At 34.2% G+C, this 7,575-nt stretch overlaps 1 long non-coding RNA gene across 1 annotated transcript; it reads right to left on the bottom strand.

Moving 5' to 3' along the window:
• Positions 1 to 6,250: 6,250 nt before the first annotated feature.
• LOC117681353 (uncharacterized) lies at positions 6,251 to 7,575 on the bottom strand. The gene is made up of 4 exons (XR_004596001.2): positions 7,217 to 7,575; positions 7,011 to 7,089; positions 6,591 to 6,656; positions 6,251 to 6,426 (listed from the first exon to the last, which is right to left on the bottom strand). It is a non-coding gene; the product is annotated as an uncharacterized lncRNA (long non-coding RNA).

The raw sequence follows: 7,575 nt of genomic DNA, 5'->3' as shown, positions 1-7,575 counted from the left end.
TGAACATCTTTTCTGTTCCCATGTTGTTAAACTTAAAGCCTATTAAAAATTTGACATTTTCTTGAAGGTGGCAGGGGATAGTTTTTTTGGTCGAGGAAATGTGAGGCAGATAGGGCTCATATATGTGATTTAATTTTTCAGTGGATTTTTAAATTTGCTAAAATTGGTTTGCATGCAGGGGACACATGGTCCCGACTCTTGAGAATTTTTAAACATTTCAGAATAAAACAAGTACAACTTACATATAGCACTATAGAGAATAGCCAGGGACGGTCTCAACATTTTCTGGAAATTTGCCCTTTTTTCACATTTTAACGGGTCCAGAACCATGCTCCAGTCCCGAGCAACTGCCATAAACTACCATAGGATTGGTAGCTTAATGTATACCCATGCAAATAATCACCAATTGATGGGGGGTCAATCACCTTCTTTTCGAGTGACATTTCGTGTTCTGAACCCACCCTACTTTTCAAGCACAAAACCGAAAGTGAAAATTTTGGCCACAGTTTCGCATTTTCATTCCATTTCTGATGAAAAGTGCTACCAGCATTAAAGTGTCATATATCAATGAAATTGACATGAGCTCCTCTATCCACAAAATGAATGCAATAAATATTCTAGCAATTTATACCCCTCAAATAACCAGCCAAACCTCAGGTTCTCCCTTTATTTCAAAATTTTGACCGGGTCTTTCGTTCGAAACTATCCCCTGCCACCTGTGCGGAAGGTGTGGAAACGTGCATCCCAACGTTTTATGTTTCGCGTTCAACCAGAAGTGTTTCCGATGTCACAGAATTGGACATTATTCCAGAATGTGTTTTACACAGATGAAGAAACCAACAAAATGTGTTGAAAAGGAAGCAGTTTTGGATCGTAAAAAGATGCGAGACATGAAACGACTGTGCAAATATCTTGAAAACAAACGTACTTTGAGAGAATTGCCGTTTAATTCAATTCGTAACAATCAATTTCATTCTTTGTTTGATACCTCAAGTATTCTACGAACTGAGCTTCATAACATTAAGATTCAGCTACGCAAGTCTGATCAACTTACGAAGAGTATGGCTGAAAATTTACAAAGTGCTAAGTCTGAGAACGCAAGACTTCAAAGTGAAAATACGGACTTGAGAACAAAGCTCCAAGAAAACTCGAAACGTTCTGACATTGATATTTATGTGAAGCAAATTCAAAAATTAGAAGCAGAGGCACACGGTGATAAAGTACTCATGGATTTAATGCAGAGGAAACTAAAAGATATCAAGGGTGAACATTCTCAATATGTAATGAAAATTCAGACAGAGGCTGACGATACAATCAAACAGCTGAGGGAACAAAACAACGCCCTACTGCAGACCATTTGGGTATTGGAATGTGATAACGAACATCTAGAAGCCGTGTTGCATGATAAACAACTTGACCGCCGATTTCAACCACACAGGCAGCAAAGAAGACAACAACGCGGCTACCGTCGATGATAAAATTCAAAACACGAGGACGTATTTTACGCGGACGCGAAGCATGTGTCACGGTGTGAAATTCAATCTTTCGGACTATTTTTAATTATTGTGTAAATTATGTTTTTCGGACTTTGTGTTAATTGCTACAAAAACTTTTCATCTATTTCGACAACTGTTTTATAAACGTTATAAATTCCGCGCAGCATTAATCCCACCTGAGGCACAATCAGTGATGGACAGCTAATCTTTTAATTGACTTCTGTTTATGTTTATTGACACAAGCTTCTTTCATCTTATTAATCCTTTTATGTACATGCTGCTAAAATGTCCCTAGTCACTCAATAACTGTTTGATAATTGATTTACTTACATCTGTACTTCTTATGTTAATCCTTCATTGTGTTGTTCCATTGTTCATTATATATTATTCTGAATTGTAAATTATAGTCAGTTGGAATCAGACCTTCGGTGCTGATGCATACCAAACTCACGTAAAAGTATATTTCATGTAAAGTCTATATAAAAGTCTGAAAACTAAAACGCGTGTTTGCTTGTTGGAGGTTTTATGAGGCTGGGTCCAACAACAAGAGAATAAGCTCACGATTGGCCCAGTATTAGTACGGTACGGGAGAAAGCGCCCCGTAATAGAAGCAAAAACCCAGGACAGAGTATAAGCTGTAAATTAAAAAAAATCCCATAGGAAAATGATGGGGTTTTTCATCCCAACTAAACGCCCACCAACATCCTATGGGAGAAAATATTCTTTGAGGTATATTTTCTCCCATGGGATATTTTATCCCATTTTGATATAAACAGGAAAAAAAATAATTCTTGGTACGATCTAACAAAATCCGAATTATTTTAAGCACGAATTAACAAAAACCCTAGCAAAATCAAGAAAGGAGACAAAGCTCATAAACCGGGCTTAAATCATTCTGTATTTACTGTAACTTCGATTTTGAGGTGAAAAAAGACCAGTTGAACCAATGGTGAAACGAAATACAAATTCAAAGCAGAGCAACACGGACCTTCAAAAAGATAGAGGTAGGATCAGGTGCCTAGGAGGAGTGAGCATCCTCTGCTGACCGGTCACACCTGCCGTGAGCTCTTTGTCGAAATCGGAAAAAATCCCAGAAAAGTCCGTAGAAAATTAGGCGATTATATATGGTCTGACAATAAGTATGAAAAACGTTAGTCAGCATGCGACCAGTGGAAGATTGTATTTGCTGACAAGGCCGTTGTATCGACCATAGAACTTACAAAAAGATTACTTCAAACGAGAATATTTACATTCTACTGTGTTTTTCCATTAAATTCCGTGATGTTTAAATGCCTCTAAATGCAACTCTTATTCACTGCGTATGAATTTACTAGTAATTTACATAAGTAGTTCTTAAACAGTGATTTCTATGTTATCGGTTAAAAAATGTATTTCATGAATGTTGTCAAAACACCATGTTTTATAATTATTCAACAAAAAATTGATTTTGTTGTTAAAAGCAACATTTCAAGAGTTATTTATCATGGATTATATTTTCATGCTCGTCGATCTCATCTCAACAGTCTATGTGAAAACCAGTTTAAACCGGTTTTACAAAACAGCTGTTCTTGCTGTTACTTATTCACTCCCTCCATGATCTGCACTTTATATAGATTTATTTAAGTAAACAATTGATTTCTTCAGTAAGGGAATGTAAATATAAGCATTGAATGATTTATTTTTGACGTCGTCGTGTCAATAACTGCCGTCAGGTGAGCAGACAAATTATCATAACGCGCTAACGCGCGTTATTCAATTTGTCTGCTCACCTGACGGCAGTTATTGACACGACGACGTCAAAAATGAATCATTCAATGCTATACTGTTGATAGTCCTGTTTTCAAACGAAAAGCATGCCCTTGCGTATCGAATTAACTGAGAGAAAAAAAACACCATATGCTGTCTTAAGGTAATAGTATATATGGGATAAATTGTCCTAAAAATGGCATTTTAGGATATTTTTTCCCACGGGAATAAAAAAGAGTAAAGTTCGGATTGCTTGGTTGTTTTGTTCAACTTATATGATGCATTTGTCCTGATACAATAGGTCTGTATATCATACTGGCATGCGACCAGTTCTTGCCAAGTACCATACTGCCTTGTTAGTGACATTTGATGTATTCATTAAATAAATCATGATGAGGATTCACTATGTGTGAGATGCTATACAATGTATTTGTTATTTAATATCTTTTGCCACTATACACAGTCAAATATCCTAAAGATAAACTTGTTATTCAACAAACCCTTTTGAACCTTTGCATTCGCATAGCCATTTATCTCTCTGTGTGAAATGCAATACTCTTGGTGGCAAAGGGTTAGGATGCCGGATGGTAGCTCAGTTGTCTAGGATCTGAACAGATTCTAAATGAATAAAACAAACTTTTAGAGTTCAACAGTTGCCTTATAACATATATACAGTTTATCAAACATTAACTTGCCTAGCAAAAGTGCAATGCATGTCGTTTGAATTGTATGCAAGCAGTTTGAGTAAATCCGAGCTTTTCATCATGCCTAGTCATTACGTTACATTTAAGTTTCAAAATGCTAAAGTTTTTATATTCATGTACTCACGAGCCTTTTCATGTAACAAGGTATTATATAGCTCCAAAGAAAAAACGGAACTCTTTTTTTTTAACCGAAAATAACAAGTTTAGTTTAGCATAAACCTTTCCTTCTCTATTTACTTTATAATTATATAACGTTATGTATGCGTCCCTGTTATTTCTTTTAATAAGTTAAGGTCTTCCGTTTCCTTCTATCTATCTACATATATTTGATATTCCATTGTCAAGTGCAATGCACGTCTTATCAACTACAATATTATTAGTTATCCAGGTCCAGTCAATGGTGTTCGGGGATTTACCCCGGGTCGTGTTCCATACGGCCTGAGGTTGCAGGCATTAGGGTGAATGGAATACAATCCCACGTAAATCCCCGTACACGCTTGGTTGGATCTGGATAACGAATTTATTTCCTATGTTATACGAATCTTAGAATTATAAACAGTGCGACATTTAAGTCCGGACATGACAAGGTCCGGGATTTCAGCTACCCTTTCCGTCAGACTTGTGTAAAAATATTTCTAATATTCTGGTGGGATTTTCTTCATCGACTTCCCCATGTCAACATCAACATGCACAATGTCTTAGTTTTCTTACAGTTAAGCTATAAATCAAAAAAGCCCATGGGAGAATGGTGGGATTTTTCATCCCAACTAAACTCCCACCAAAGTCCTATGGGATAAAAAGTGCTGTGGGATAAATTTTCCCATATGGGAAAAAATTCCTTATGTATTGCCACATGGGATTTTTTATCCTATATGAGAGAATATATCCCACATAATGGGTAAGCTAGGATTTATCCCATATTTTTACACAATAGGATAAATTATCCTACCACCATTCACTATTTAAAGGAACTTAGATGTGTTCAATGGCAATATCATTAATCAACCATATGTTTAAAAACCCTGTACGAACCTCGTATTAGGCCTTGAATTAGTTCAAGATATAGTCAGTTAGTATGCAATCCAGTCTGCTATATAAGAGCCTCAAATATGATACATTGCGTTATCAGCATGATCAGGGACGCATGCGTTTCTCTTCATAACTCGAAAACCCATAAAAGTCTGTTAAAGCGGGTCTTATAATATGTTACTGGCTAATCCAACGTGCATCCCTACACCTTAATGAATATAAACCTTATAAAAGTCATCAGTTTCAGAGTCCCACTACTCTCCATAAAATTTCTCAATTTTCTTTTTCCGACCATCATGTTTTCCTTTATCCGAACTACGAACCCGATTGATTTACAAAAAATAAAATTGGCCGCATATTAATACTAGTATTTAATACTATATTTAATATTATATATGGCAAATCCAAAATCATTAAAATACTAATCAGGGGTGTTGGAGGGATGCTTATACCTACAATTCCCTTATAATTTAATCAATGTTAATTAAAGAAAATGTTAGCTGCGCGGAAAAGGACCCATCTATATTCTTTTTTTCTCCAAAGAGAATAGACCCATCTAAACCTCCCTTGCCCGATGCTATGCTCCTGTATGCTAAAGAGTACATGTCGCATTGTAAATCGATACATTACTTGCGTGCCTTAAGGAATAATATTTGATGATATGATTGATTTTAAAATTAATAAACTTAATTGTTCATGTATTTAGCAAAGACATTTTTTTTTCAAATGGCCGATTGAAACAATGCATTTCTCTGAACGTTAACCCTGACATTGCATGTCATGTCCACTCCTGGGACTATTATCTCCTTTTTTTAACCTCTGATATTTATGTTACAAAGGGAAAATGTGGTAAAACAACTTGACCGTTACATAGTTAGATTTTATGAACCGAAATGCATGATTTTCAGATGATAGCATTTTGAAGTAAGCAAATTACATGTATATAGTAGACAGTTTCACTACTGTTTTTCTTTCAAATATTTCAATGTCATAAACACCTACACCGTTTGTTTCCACTAATGCAAGTTCAGCCCATTTACAGGTGACATTTAAACACACAATAAATCTGAACAGTATAAAGATACCTATTTATTTTATTTTAAGGAAATATATTTTATATTCTATGAGCAATTAAAATATTTCCAGCCGATCAGTCTATTACACCAGGAAACCCAAGGCATATAAGTAAACTTGCTGCCAAGTAGGATACTTAAATGATAGCTAGGTTTAAGTGCTTAAAAATGTATTATTTCAACTTTTTTTTATTTCGTAAGATTATTAAAAACAGTAGTTTAAATAAAAATTGTTAACTCAATGAACAAAATGTATCATTCAGACCCAAAATAACAAATCTCACAATCACAAATTTATTCGTAATGTGAATAACTCTGATAAACAACATTCAATTTTCTTCAGGCTGATTGGTCTGTTGTGACTTGCTGGAAGTGGGGCTGAAAAAAAAAATACAAAAGATTATTCAAATATCCATGTAAAAAATATTCATCTATATTTATGTAAACATAAAGATTGAAGTCATGAAATGGAGTGAAAAAGTACATTAGTACATAATAATTGATAACGAAGCTACATCATGCATTAAACTTGTTATACTCACCTCTTTAGCAGAATTTAAAGCTGGTAGCTTTGGCAATAATGCCATCTTCAAACAACACAGTAACACCTGAAATTAGTTAAAATTTATAGCTGAATTAAATATTTTTTAAACACTATTGGGTATATTGTTTTTATTATGCAAAAAAAATTTCTTTATTTGTTTACAGTTGAGGAGATAACTTGCTTATTAAATAAAATTTCCGCAGAAAAGTTCATTACATGTTCAATAGAATACATTTTATGATTATAAAGGTGTCAAAAGGATTGAACAAAACTCTTCTTAAAAATTCCATGTTACTAGTGGTTTTGCATATCAAGGAAGGAATGCATACATAAACTTAAATGAAGTATTCACAATAAGTATGCAAATGGAGACAATGTGCTTATTAAACAAAGTGATACTCTGGAATACTAAAATTACCTTTCTCTTCAATGCCTTTGACTTCTGCCTTGTAAAAAAACGCATCTTCCCATCTGACCTTTTCTTTTCCCCCCACAGCCTGTTAAATAGATGAAAAAGTATTGTTTAACATTGTATAGTCTTAAAAACGTAAAGTTCTTCTATCATTTTTTAAAATTGTTTATTATAATACCTCTAAGAATTAAGCACAAACATCTTATACTTACCAATGGATAACCTTTCACTTCTTCTCTTGCCAACCATTTGTCATACTGTTTTCCCATATCCGAAGTAGTGGACTTTGAACCTCTTGTTCTCTATTTCTAGAAGAGTTGCCTTAAACCTCGTTGAAAGCACAAAAGCAAATTAAATTAATAATATCATCATCTTATACAGCTTAAATAATTAAGATTATTATGGATTTTGAACATACCATTCATCATCATCTTTTGCTAGTATAATTCCACCCTCTTCTCATGGAATGCCTTTGTTCTGAAATAAATCATTAAATATAAGTGTATATATATAAATAAAAATCTTATAAAAAATCTTAAACAATCGTTTACTTCTTTACTATTCTGTTTGT

This window comes from Magallana gigas, chromosome 5, assembly GCF_963853765.1.
Source record: "Magallana gigas chromosome 5, xbMagGiga1.1, whole genome shotgun sequence".
Taxonomy (NCBI): domain Eukaryota; kingdom Metazoa; phylum Mollusca; class Bivalvia; order Ostreida; family Ostreidae; genus Magallana; species Magallana gigas.
Note: the sequence above shows the minus strand (reverse complement) of the source record. Positions and strands in the feature narration are given on the sequence as shown.